Consider the following 14,317-nt stretch of genomic DNA (forward strand, 5'->3'; position numbering starts at 1 on the left):
AATTTAATACAATTTTATATGCACTTTTTATGTGGTTAAAATATAAATTTTGACAGTAATAATTCGTTTTCATTAATAAAAAAAAGTAAACCCCTAGTATCGTTATAGAAAATCTATTATTTAATGCATTTGGTTTTAATCCAAATGACTAAACCAATAAATTAGTAATTAGTATAATAGATTATGTCTATTAGATGGAGATATAAAACTATTAAGTAAAAGTATGTGTGGTAAAGAAATACATATTTAATTTCAAAACAATTCATTATTTTATTTTTTGAAAATAACAATAAAACATTATTGTCAATAGGCTACAAGTAACGTAACATGAATAAAAAATCTTATGTACGTTAGATTATAAGTTTTTTTCTAATCTTGCAATTTTAGTTTTCATAATAGTATTATTATAAAGGATAACTAAAATCAGCCATCATAAATACTATGTATAGCAACTTTTACCATCAATGTTATCAACGTCATGACAGGTGATGTAAATGTAGACAGCTTAAAGACACATAGCACGGATAAGTTTATTTTAAATGAGAGACTAAATATACACGTTCTTTATAGACTGTTCATTCCTGCCACAAGGATAACGTTTCAATCCTCAATTTCTATAGACAACATCACTAGTTGAAGCAGGTATATCTGACCACACAGCCCATATAACCAAAGCACAGTTTAAATGATGCACCACTTCACCATCAATGTTAAGCAAATAGAATTCAAAATATAAAACATCAGTGCATTAAGAGCTCTGCTAGATAAATGAAGAATGGAATCGAATGTACAATACTTCAAATGTTGATGATGTGGTCAATTTCTTAACAATGATTGAAATATCCATTTATGATACTTGTACACTGGTATCAAGTAATCTCCAGAAAACTCCAAAAAACAAGACATTCCCAGTTAAAGAAGCCATTAATCTCAAGACATAATACTCTACATGTCTTAGACATTAATGGAGTTAACCACATGCTTTACCAACACCTGAGAGTACTTCTGAATCACTTGATTCTGGGTCAGAGTTAACATTATTTGTTGTTTTATTAGTGTTGGGTACCCTTGCTGAGTTGGTGGGGATACTTTCTTTGCACACAACAGCTTATTTTGGGCTAAAGCTAGCATATCGGATATAAAAGGTATCTACTCCATGCTAATGGGTAAATTCGGTACATAAGAGGTTGAAGATTTGGTTGAATCTCCATGGAAGGCTGGGCCTGCTATGCAAAAAAATTCCTGTTGCAACTAATTTAGTTATTGTAGACACTTGAGAATTTTTTAATACATTTATTCTTGCGATTTGAATTTGTTTTGATACGAAGAATGCTGCAACGAAACTTTGACGGAAGTTCCTTGAGTTGTTGTCACATTCGGTTTAGCCTGGGATTAGATCAAGTTGTGGTTCACAGGAAGTGAAATAATTAAGTGCAGATTGTGAGTTAATATTACAGGTTAAGTTTGATGCTGAAACACTTCAGTTGAGCATGCTGATGTTGGAAATGCATTAATGACTTTTTCCTAATGAGTTTGATGGCCATTAGTTGATCTAGGGTGATATTGCTCAAGACCTGAATCTGGCTTGTCATTGAAGGATTGAGTACGTCATATCCTGGAGGAACGCCTGCAGAAGAAGAGAGGTTGGCTTGCAGCAGGTTTCAAGGCTTAGCATTGCCTCTAAGCAGGCGACCTGGAAGTCTGTAGGAATTTGGAGAGGATCACTGTATTCCGATTTGGCACTTCCCATTTACATGTTTTCTTGCAGTAACATGTTGTCCAAACATACGTATGCTGATGTTTAGTGACTAATTAGATGTGTTGTGTTTAATTCTGACACTTTGACAGACCGGGTGGGCTATCGTTGACGCATGATTGGATTGGAGATCACCGATGGTTCTTGCCGAATAAAAACAGTTGTTTAATTATAAAAAATATGCTTAAGCAGATATACTATTTTTCAGTCTGTATCGTTGCTTTGACGGTGAGCAGAACTTGATGTAGATTTTTCAGCTCATTCTTCTTTACAGTTGGTTTCCGTCACTTCCATATTCTTCATTCTAAACCAGAAAAATATAAAATAATATTAAAAACATGTTCAGTAGTTTTTTGTAACCCAGCAGTGTACAAACCTAACACAAATTGTGGTACATAGCATAGTAGTAGTATAATAGTAAATAATAGTAATCCTTTCAAGTGTAATTGTTTATATCAGTATATAGGTATATAATTAGTTTAAGTTTAGAGTGGGGCATGTGGCTTTGATAAAAATTATATTTCAAGGTTCCACCAGGAGGACTGAGGGTTTTATATTTTTCACTTTTATTAAAATAGTAATATAAAAATATTCATTTTAGCTATTTAGAAAACCAAAAACTTACTATATTAAACAACTATTTTTACAATAAATTTTTTTAAGTGTCTGACAATGAATACGTGGTTTTTTCATAAATGTAGCTCACTGTAATATTTTTTTATATTTTAGTCAGCTGAATCATTTTTTAAATATAATTAATTGTAATTTTTGAAAACATTCCATACCTTATAAGTGATTGCCACACATCGATAAACCTTTTTATATGTGAATTTGATTAAAAATAATAAAATAAAGATAATACATATTTACCGTTGTAAAAAAATAGCACGGAAATTATATTAACCTCCGTTCTTGGATAAAATAGACCGACTTGGACGTTCAGTTCGTATTCTTTATAATTTAGTTTTGGATGATATTTATGCTTTTATATTTTAAGTTGTAATTTTATTTTTAACTATTTTTCTATATAAAAATAGTTAAAAAACAATTTGTACAAGAACAATGCAACAGTAAATTTAAAATTTATTGAAAAGTATTTAGAAAAATATTCATAATGGATTATTTTCTAAAAATTTCAATTATAAACTTGTTTTATGCATTTTAACTAGAATTCATTAATTTTGAAAGAATAGTATGTATGGTCTACATAAATTGGGTTTTTTTCAGCTAAATTTCCTAATTAAATAATTCTATTAGTTAACATCAGAAATGTCTGAATCAACGTGATTTAAATAAATTTGACCTAAACCTTCTCTTGTTTGAACGGATGGGCAGACGATGACGTATGATTGAATTGGAGATTACCAATCGTCAGTGGTGGTTCATGTTGAATAAAAACGTTTAATTCAATCTGAAAAATCTATGTTAGCAGAAAAAAGTTTTTTTGAGTGTCGTTGCTTGGATGTTCAACATCACACTGACCTGAACTTGATGTGGATTTTTCAGCCCATTCCTCTTTACCATTAGTAGTCGCCACTTCCATATTCATCATTCTAAACCTGAAAAATATACAATGATATTAATTAAGTACAGCAGTGTTCAATAGTTGTCTCTAATCCAGTAGTGTACCCTCTGGCATGTCCAGCAATATAAAGTCTGGTGAGAGTGTATTAGCTGTACTGAACTTGATGTGGATTTTTCAGCTCATTCCTCTTTACCATTAGTAGTCGCCACTTCCATATTCATCATTCTAAACCTGAAAAATATACAATGATATTAAATAAGTACAGCAGTGTTCAATAGTTGTCTCTAATCCAGTAGTGTACCCTCTGGCATGTCCAGCAATATAAAGTCTGGTGAGAGTATATTAGCTGTACTGAACTTGATGTGGATTTTCAGCTCATTCCTGTTTACCATTAGTAGTCGCCACTTCCATATTAATCAGTCTAAACTAATTATGTTTAGAACTGGCCAGAGGCCTTGATAGAAATTATGTTTCCAGAGTTCCTGAGGGGGGGGCTGAGGGGTTTTCATAGTTTTGAAATTAAATTAAAATAGTACACAGTGTAGGAGAAATTATGCATTTTTACTGGCTCGCAAAATTCCCTTGCTTCTGACAATAACGGTAATAAGAAATTGCCAAAATATTTATCTGAATTTATTTTTGTATGGGTTGTTTGTGATACAATACAGTGCGAAGTAGTCTACAAATAGACGCATTATAAAATCAAATATTTTTCAAAATACATAAGGTAAGTATTTATTAAATAAAAGATTCTGAATGCTTATTAATATATGTCATGCTTTTTAGGGTTTTATTATGATTAGTAAGTATCCTGTAATGTTAGTATAGACAATATAGACTGTTATATTGATTTTGAACTGCACGATTTTGGGAGTTTTGATGCACACGTAGTAAAGATGAAAATGCCGCAATAAAGGTATTGCCAAATAGTACAGATTATTTATTGAATACTGAGCTTAACAAACTTTCAAAGAATAATAGCCAGACTATACAATGATATTCATCATATACCATACCTACGACTATATAAATATTATTGTTTTTAGTGGAAGATAACTTTTTTAAATATCAAACTCTGTTAGAACTGACAGTACATGATCCCGCTGATATATAGACAGGAGACTACCAGCTATGTACTGTATTAGTGACCAAGGATATCTAACAATAATAATAAATAATAAATTTTATTTTCCAAATAACAAAAATAATTACAACAAATCCAACAGTAATACAATAATTCAAAATAAAGTAAAAATTACATAGCATATACAAAACAAAACATAGCATACACAAAACAAAAATGATTTGCTCAGGCTGACCAAGTTTACACTAACGAGTTAATGAAATACAATGAACATGATTTTTGTTGGTTGTTTTTGGAAAATGAAACCTCCAAGGCAAAGCCTCATTGGAGGAAATAACGTATACTTTTTACATAAGAAATTGCCGTCAAGTAATACAGGGCTCTATATTCCAGTATTATTGGCCTACCTCCCTAAGAATTAAAATAGTAAATGAAATTTGAATTATTATAAGACATTATTATAAATTATATAAACAATTTAATGTGAGTAAGTAGGCCTCATTGAACAATATATTATATTAAAGACTTAGTAAAAAAGCTGTATATTGAGTTATCAAAATTAACTGCTTTAACTAAACTTAAATACACACAACACTTAATATTAACATTAATAAAGAAAAGCTCCGATCTATACTCAAGCACAAGAATTTTACACACATTTTACAATAGAATATTATCAATATGCATCCTTATATTCACTAATACAACTATGACCATGTACACACACATATTTTCAATACACACATACATTCACATTACACTTGCATATTCACAAAAATACATGTACACACACACACACACACACACACACACACACACACACACACACACACACACACACACACACACACACACACACACACACACACACACACACACACACACACACACACCACACACACACACACACACACACACACACACATATACACACATATATATACAAATAGTACAGAACAATTTATATAAAATCACTGTAATTATAGAAGTACTTTTTTAACTTTGGATTTCAAATAACAATGCATTTATATCTTGTACTGTGATTAACCAATCTTTGAGTTTTCTAATAAATTTGTGTAAAGTATCTAAAGTTTGTATTTCGTTAGGCAATCTATTGAATATCAGAGGGACTAAAAAGTTATATGATTTAGTGGAAAAGGTTTTTGATGGTCTAGGTACAGCTACATTATCAGAATTTCGTAATTTTCCTTTATATACATTATAATAATCATAAATATTCTTACTTCTGTTCAAAAAACCTTCATAACTTTATAAACATCCATATTTCTTATTGGTAATACCTTTAATGATCTAAATATTGGCCAAGATGAGTAATTTATTTCCTTTAGCTACTATTCTTACAAAATACTTCTGTATTGTTATGAGTGGTTTTAAATTGGTTATGTAAGTTCCACCCCAGCACTCTATACCATAACTTATTCGACTGTGAACTACAGAAAAATAAAGTTTTCTCATTAGGCCATATTTACACATCCTTATTAAAAAGTAAAAGATCCTATGAATATTTATTAACTTTTTTTAATCGATGAAATATGTGTTTTCCAATTTAATTCTGAATCCAATATCACCTAAATATCTAATACTGTCCTCTTGTTTTATCTCACACAATATTCACTACATATTCCACCGTTGCAGAGACAAGTAGCGCATTTATAAACAATATTATCAGAAAAAAAATTTTCCTCTGAGGCTAAAGTATATAGCCTATAATTTGTTTTACTTACACTAAGGACCAAATTATTATTGGTAAACCACCAACGCAAAGCTTCCAAATCAGAATTCATTTTTAGTGCAATTTCGTCTAAATTGTCACCATCATTGATAGCTCAGAGCTGTATGATCAGCAAAGGAAACTACTTGTCCATGAAAAGTCAAGTACCTTTACATGGACCTTTACCTTTACATAAGTCGTTTATGTAAACTAAGAACAATGTAGCCCCTAACACTGAACCTTGAGGAACTCCATGTTTAATCTCACCGAACTGACTAATATTTCCAATGATTTTAACACACTGCTTACTTTTGGATAAATAACTTTGAAAACCAGTCATGAACCACTCCCCTTTATACAACAATTTAAAAGTTTTTTGAGCAATATTGAATGATTTACTGTGTCAAACGCTTTCTTAATATCTAAAAATAGACCACTAACCCGTTTTGCATAATTTATACCTCTAGGTAACCTATCCATAAATTCGATCAAAGCAATCTCGGTATTTAAACCTTGTCTAAATCCAAATTGATTTTTACTGAAAAATCTGATTTTATCAAGAAATTTAATTAGCCTGACTTTCATTAATTTTTCATATTTTGAAAAGGATGATATTAAGGATATAGGTCTATATTTATTGCAATCTGTTCTTTTCATTTTTCTTATGTATTGGAATCACTAATGCTTCTTTAAATTTGTCTGGAAAAACGCCTGATTGAAAACTAAAATTAATAATATACAATAAAGCAGGCAGAAACGGTTTATAGGTTTTCTTAATTTATTTGGAGCTAATACAATCAATACCAGGAGATTTTCCGTTTTTTAATAACTCAATAGTTCTTACAAGTTCATTCTCTATAATAGGTTCTATAAAAATGGATTGTGTTATAGAAACTTCCATGAATTTATTTATATTTATGTCAAGCGAATGAACGTCTTGCTTATCTCCATACCTGCTTAAGCCACCAGCCACCGATAAAAAATAGTCATTGAATTTATTCACTACTTCACATGGATCACTAAAGATTACACCATCAATTTCTAATTTAACATCTACATTAGTATTATTAAACTTCTGATCAGTCACTTCTTTCAAAATTTTCCACGTTCGTTTTTAATCTTTCTTACTGTTTTCAAATAGTTGAGAGTAATAATTAATTTTCAAGTTTCGGATATCGCTGTTGAGCTTATTTCTATAACCTTTAAAATATTCATTCAAATTGTATTGTTGGGCTGCCTTTTGATTCTTTTTAATAATGTATTCCTAATTTTAAGTCGTTTACAGTTACCAGTGTCAATCCACGGCTTTAGTTTAATTATTTACTGTTTGTTGAGCTTAATTTCCTCTTTTTATATTCTAAAACTACAGTATTAATTATTTTATAAAAAACATCATAAGCATGTGAAGCGTTTGTTTGTAAATATACATCACACCAATCAGTCTCATTCGGTAAGCTGTCTAGTTTAATGTAGTTACTGCGGTAAGCCAAGGACGCGACCTTGACCGCCACTGAATCAGCTGTTACCCCCTCCCCTCACCACAACCATACAGCTGTCATGCAGTGATCTGTTATGTTGCCTTCTATTATTGCAGCGTTAATTAATACTTCATTTATATTGCTTATTTTTGCAAGCACATGATCAATGCAGGTTTCTGAATGGTCTGTTATTCGGGTTGGAGAGTTAATTGGTGTCTGTAATCCATTTTTAGCGATTAGAAACTTATACTCATCTATAACATTATTATTTTGAATCAAATTTAGGTTCATATCACCAATTATTAACAAATTTCTACACGATTTTATAAAATCTCTTGAAAGGTATGTTTTTAACTCATCTATAAAAAGAGTATTACTATAATCATGTAATTTATATACAGCTAATAAGTTGAAACTATAGCCTAATTCAAGAAAATTTATGTCTAATACATCTGCTGACGTAAAGCTAACCGGTGCAGTTTGAATGTTACTGATAGTGTAGTGGAAAAGACAGCTACTACGCCTGCTCTTTTGGTTTCACTTGTTTTAATATAAGGATTATAGTTAGGGATTTGATAAATTTTAATTTCAGATTCCTTCATCCATATTTCAGACAGAATTATTACTTTGGGTAGATTTTTTTAGGGTTGCCATTTCTACTATAAATGCATAAAAATTTGCTCGCATACTTCTTATATTCTGATGAACAATAACAAAACCAGTGTCCCTACTTAAAAAGTCAATTGTATTATACTCAGAAATCATTCATTATTCAAAAGGGAGCAATCCAGTCAAAGTAACAGGCTAACATTATCAAAATATAAACAATTGTAGCTATATAGTAATTTAATAGTCCTACCTTACAAGAGTGGCAGATGTCAACCATTGAATCAGTTATTTCCATGCCTAATGCTTTACCTACATTTTTCACTGTACTTAATACATCCTTAATGTCATGTGGCACACCTTGAATTTCAATGGTATTCCTCCTAGAATACTGTTCAGCTTCATCCATCCTACTCTCCAACATTTCTACTTTTTCTTTCAGTGCTTTATTTTCTTTTCTTAGACATTCGATAATCTCAAAATATTCTTTTACCTGTTCAGATTGTTCCTTAAGCATCTTAGTGTCCTCATCCAGCTTGTCATTTAGTACCTCATATGACTTGTTACATTCAATTACAGACTGTTTATGGGCGGTTGATAGTTCTGATATTGCAGTTATTACATCCTGAAGCGAGAGATTACCTTCGTTAGCCTTGGAGTCCAATCTCAAGCTGGCTCTGCGAGTGACGCTGCAAGGGTTGCAACGCCAAACAGTGCCTTCACTCGTTAGGTAATCTAAATCTGCCCTGTTCATCTTGACGCATGTGCCATGAAAGTCCTTGCCACATTCACAACATGTCACTTTTAATTGCTTACTGCCTATAACTTTGTTGCATACTGCACAACTCGCCATTTTGAGGTTATGTTTGGAGCACTTTAATAACAAACAGAAAACAAACACAACCCGATGATATTCTTCACAAACTATACAAGTATTGTTCAAGAAGAGGCCTACAGTATACTCATTTGTCACCCAGAATTAAATAAATCACGTAAGATTAATTTTATTGGGAGATATACTGAGAGCGATTTCACCACGTCCGTACTGCTTGGCTGCGCGCGCATCTATGTATCTAAATTTAATAACCCCCAGTACTAATGCAAGTAGCCTATAAACTTATCCATCAGTTGAAACTATGGTTATTTCGAAAGGATATAAGCAGGGTGTAGATTATCCCATGTAGAAGAATACAAATTTTAATAGTTGTTTTAATTTTACTGGTCTACCTGATAATATAGAAATACTCTAACCCTGTTTCAGACGATATGTAGCCTTACTGGAAGGATTAAATATAATTTCCATAACGTCATTGCCCTCTATCATAAGTATATTTTAAAAAGATAAGCCTAGTTGAATATAATACATTGTGATAAAATACAATTTAAAAATGGTCTGTACATCGAATGAGTTTTTAAATCTCCAATTAAATGTTGAAAATGTATATTATACTATTTTACAATATGTTTAAAGTAACTTTTAAGTACTTAATAAATCATAATTTAAAAGTAAGTTGCAGGAATAACTGTAAAGCTATAATGTTCAATAAATGTAACATTTATTTAATCTAAAGTGTAAATAACAAATTTACATAACCAAATTAAATTGTTGTTATTTGTAGTTCTGTAATAAGTGTTCATAAATAATATACGAGCAATAGCTTTTGGAGCAATAATTACAGAGGTTTTATGACAGAATGTGAAAGATTACCGGTTGATTCTCAAAAAGCTGCAACATCAAAGCTGCGTCAAAGCGTATAATCATGATTTAAATAAAGTATGTTTCATTATTTTAATATTTTGTAATACTAAAGTTTCGTTAGTATATAAATCGGTTGAATATATTTAAAATTTACCATAAATGAACACCTAAAAGCGCTAAACAATTAAAAGCACTGCTATAACTATACGAATAATAATATATAATAATATTATTACTATTTATATTGCTATTGCTGCATGCGTCAGCGTTAAACCATATGGTAAGTCAAATTAAAAGTTCCATTTTATTAACTAGCAAAATAAATTTTACGTCTTACTTCGTTTAAATCTTAAAATAAGCATTGTTACAATATATTTAAAAAAATGTAACTTACCTAAGAAAAGCAAGAAGATTGGGATTCCATAAAAAATTGACTTTGGACAACATGACACAGCAAGGAAAAATCCATATGGGAAATGCTATTTTAGAATACAGTGTGTCCTCTTCGAATTCATATAGGCTTCTAAGTACATCAGGATGCTGCTAATTTTAAGACCTTACAAGTTGCTGCTAGTCAACCTTTCTTCTTCTGTAGAAGTTCCTCCAAGATATGCTGTACTCAATCCTCCATTGACAAGCCAGAGTCCAGGTCTTGCGCAACATCATCCAAAATCACTTAATAGCTATCAAACTCAACAGGAAATGCTTATTATACTTTTCAACAACAGCAGCTCAACTTGCTCCAGCAAAATCTGTATATGAACAAAACAATTTTGCCTATAAAAGTAGCCAGACTTAAATTAGTCATCCTCAAGTGTTTCAGCTGCATACTCAACCTGTAATATTAACTCACAATCAACACATAATGATGTCACTTCCTGTGGACTACAACTTGATCTCATCACAGGCTAAACTGAATGTGACAACAACTCAAGGAACTTGCGTCAAAGATTTGTTGCAGCATTCTTCGTATCAAAACAAATTCAAATCGCAAGAATAAATGTATTAAAAAATTCTCAAGTGTCTACAATAACTAAATTAGTTGCAACAGGAATTTTTTGCATAGCAGGCCCAGCCTTCCATGGAGATTCAACCAAATCCTCAACCTCTTATGTACCGAATTTACCCATTAGCATGGAGTAGATACCTTTTATATCCGATATGCTAGCTTTAGCCCAAAATAAGCTGTTGTGTGCAAAGAAAGTATCCCCACCAACTCAGCAAGGGTACCCAACACTAATAAAACAACAAATAATGTTAACTCTGACCCAGAATCAAGTGATTCAGAAGTACTCTCAGGTGTTGGTAAAGCATGTGGTTAACTCCATTAATGTCTAAGACATGTAGAGTATTATGTCTTGAGATTAATGGCTTCTTTAACTGGGAATGTCTTGTTTTTTGGAGTTTTCTGGAGATTACTTGATACCAGTGTACAAGTATCATAAATGGATATTTCAATCATTGTTAAGAAATTGACCACATCATCAACATTTGAAGTATTGTACATTCGATTCCATTCTTCATTTATCTAACAGAGCTCTTAATGCACTGATGTTTTATATTTTGAATTCTATTTGCTTAACATTGATGGGGAAGTGGTACATCATTCAAACTGTGCATTGGTTATTTGGGCTGTGTGGTCAGATATACCTGCTTCAACTATAGAGGATGAGCTTTGTAACTTTTTAGTAGATTCATTTACTGAAAATTCAGTTTCTTTTTGTAAGAATCCCTGTGAGTTTGACAACAAGTTTCTTTTTTAACATTACAATGGTTTGTTTACTGTATATATGTTTTTAATTGTTGCCAATTAGTTGTTCTAATTTAAGATCATGTTCTTCAAAACTATCTTGTGTTTTTGACAAAGGTTTTCTTCTTATCTTACGTTTTTTATTCATATTGTTCTTGCGATTGTTGCAACATAATTTATATCCTGCTTATGTGTTATCCTTAATTGATTTCCATTTCCTGTAATTTGCTTTTCACTATTTTTAATTTAGTTTACATTTTTCTTCTTTTAGAAGTTTGTTTTTTCTCTAGCAAGGCCATCTCTATTTACATTACTGCTTCATCGTCATTTTCATAAAATACAATATTTTATTCATTTGCGATTTAAATAGTTGTACATTTCAGTGAGAATATAATATAACACCACGCCGAACTTCATGTGGATTTTTCAGCCCATTCCTCTTTACGATCGGTTTTCGTCTCTTCCATATTCATCATTATAAACCTGAAAATTATACAATAATATTAAAAAAGTACAGCAGCCTTCAGTAGTTTTATTTAACTCAGCAGTGTACCACTCTAGCATGTTAAGAAATAAAACTCTGGTGAGAGCATGTCAGCTATTTGTATTCAAGTCTCCGGTATAAGTGTTTATATCCGTATGGAATGTGTGGAGTATGTAATTAGTTTATGTTTAGAGTGGGCCAATGGCTTTGATAAAAATTACATTTGGAGGTTCCGCCAGGAGGCCTGGGGGAATTTTCTATTTTGGAAATTTATTCAATTCGTACGCTACAAATATTCATTTTCTCTATTTAATAAACGTGAAACTTTCTATAGAAACAGCTAATATTACAATTTTGACTGTATTACAATTTAAATGTGATTTTCTTAAAAAATGTGGTGTTTTTTTAATATTTGTTGTGGTGTAATAAGCTAACTCATGTATTCAATATATTTAATATGATATACCTTATCAGTATGTTTTCAACACATCTATAACCCTTATATATTTTAATCTGATTTAGACTAATCAGATGAAGATTATACATTTTTTGATGTCTGAAGAAATACAAAAAATATATTAACCTCCGTAATATGTGTGATATTTTTGCAGAGCCATTCTATACTATTATATCGAAATGTTATTCTACTGGGCCGATTATACTGAAATGTTATATAGACGTTCTTAGGTTCCCTTTTGCTACATACAGGTTTCTTTTGTTGCTGGTGTCTGGAGATGACAAAATGTGCTGTTAGACCGAGTCGTATTGTCAGATTGGGGTTTTCACAATTTAGTTTGTGATTTTATAATTTTATATTTTAAGTTATTTTTTTATTTAATAGTTGTTATTTTAATCAACTTGTACAGAAATATATTCAAAGGTTATTAATAAGAATTCTCAAAACTAATCACAATAATATTATTGTATACATATTTCAATTATAAACTTGTTTCAATGCATTTTTACTAGAATCCCTACTTTTGAAAGAATAGGATTCATTGCCTACATAATTTTCTTTTTTTAGCTAAATGTATTAACAACATAAATATATTAATAAACATCAGAAATGTTTGAATCATCGTAACTTAATACATTTGAGTTAAATCTTCTATTGACTCACCGGATGAGCTGACGCAGACGAATGATTGGATTGGAGATCACGGATTGCAGCGGTTCACGTCTAAAAACTGTTGTCTAATTGGTGAACATCACACTGAGCTGAACTTGATGTGGATTTTTCAGCCCATTCCTCATTACCGTTGGTTTTCGCCACTTTCATATTCATCATTCTAAATCTGAAAATATACAATGATATTATTAAATTACAGCGTGTTTCTGACAATCTGACTTACGTCCGACAATTACATTCGACCGCTTTATGTTTTTGGTTCCCATTACAACTAATTAATATTAGCTAGGTCATAAAAATATTTTACACTTGTCTTTTTACTAAGATTAATAACTTTTAAGGTAAGGTAAGTATATTATGTAACTTTTAATAATTAATTAAATTAATAAATTGTCTGTAGGTTGTATTTCTACACAATGACACTGTGTAGAATATCTAGTTTATAAAGTTCTCAGTTTAACAAACTAAATTTTGTCAGGCAACAAGGAAAGAAACAAATAATATATATATATATATATATATATATATATATATATATATATATAAACTATTTGGATATACCTCAAATTTAGAAAATTTTGAACATACCTACATTAACGTGTACTTTTTAGTAGTATATGAAGAGAAAATAAAATTAAAGACATTAAAATATAAGAACTTTGAATAAAAATGTTTATGATTTCTTATTTTAGAATAATATTAAGATCAAACCATCGGCAATTATTTTGCCTAAAACCTGGTTTATTCTCAATTAGATCATAGTATTATAAAAGATAATGATAATGATTTCAGTAATGATATCAGGACGAGATCCTTATATCGTATATAACCATGCAGCAGTAATGAGTAACGTGAGTATAGTGCAGGAGTATCTGATCTGTTCGGGTCGTGTATTGAATTAGCACTGCGTAGAGACTTTGCCTCACTATCGCGGTAAAAGTTGCCTGAACCATTGTTCTATAAGAGATAAGGCCAAGCAGGTGATAAAAGAGGCAGTTCTGCACACGTCTATTTCAGATCCGTACGTGACTGCTCTCGCGTTCAGTTCTGACTATTAACATTTTATCGCCGACA

The 14,317-nt window shown here is 30.9% G+C and overlaps 1 long non-coding RNA gene across 2 annotated transcripts; it reads right to left on the bottom strand.

Annotated features, from left to right (window-relative positions):
• Positions 1 to 250: 250 nt before the first annotated feature.
• Positions 251 to 12,294, bottom strand: LOC124369847. 2 transcript variants are annotated; one of them, XR_006923105.1, is made up of 3 exons: positions 10,275 to 12,294; positions 3,239 to 3,512; positions 251 to 2,060 (listed from the first exon to the last, which is right to left on the bottom strand). It is a non-coding gene; the product is annotated as an uncharacterized LOC124369847 (long non-coding RNA). The 2 variants fall into 2 exon arrangements; XR_006923106.1 differs by having other exon boundaries at positions 3,239 to 3,315; positions 10,275 to 12,263.
• Between the last annotated feature and the right edge of the window lie 2,023 nt (positions 12,295 to 14,317).

This window comes from Homalodisca vitripennis, chromosome X, assembly GCF_021130785.1.
Source record: "Homalodisca vitripennis isolate AUS2020 chromosome X, UT_GWSS_2.1, whole genome shotgun sequence".
Lineage (NCBI taxonomy): Eukaryota > Metazoa > Arthropoda > Insecta > Hemiptera > Cicadellidae > Homalodisca > Homalodisca vitripennis.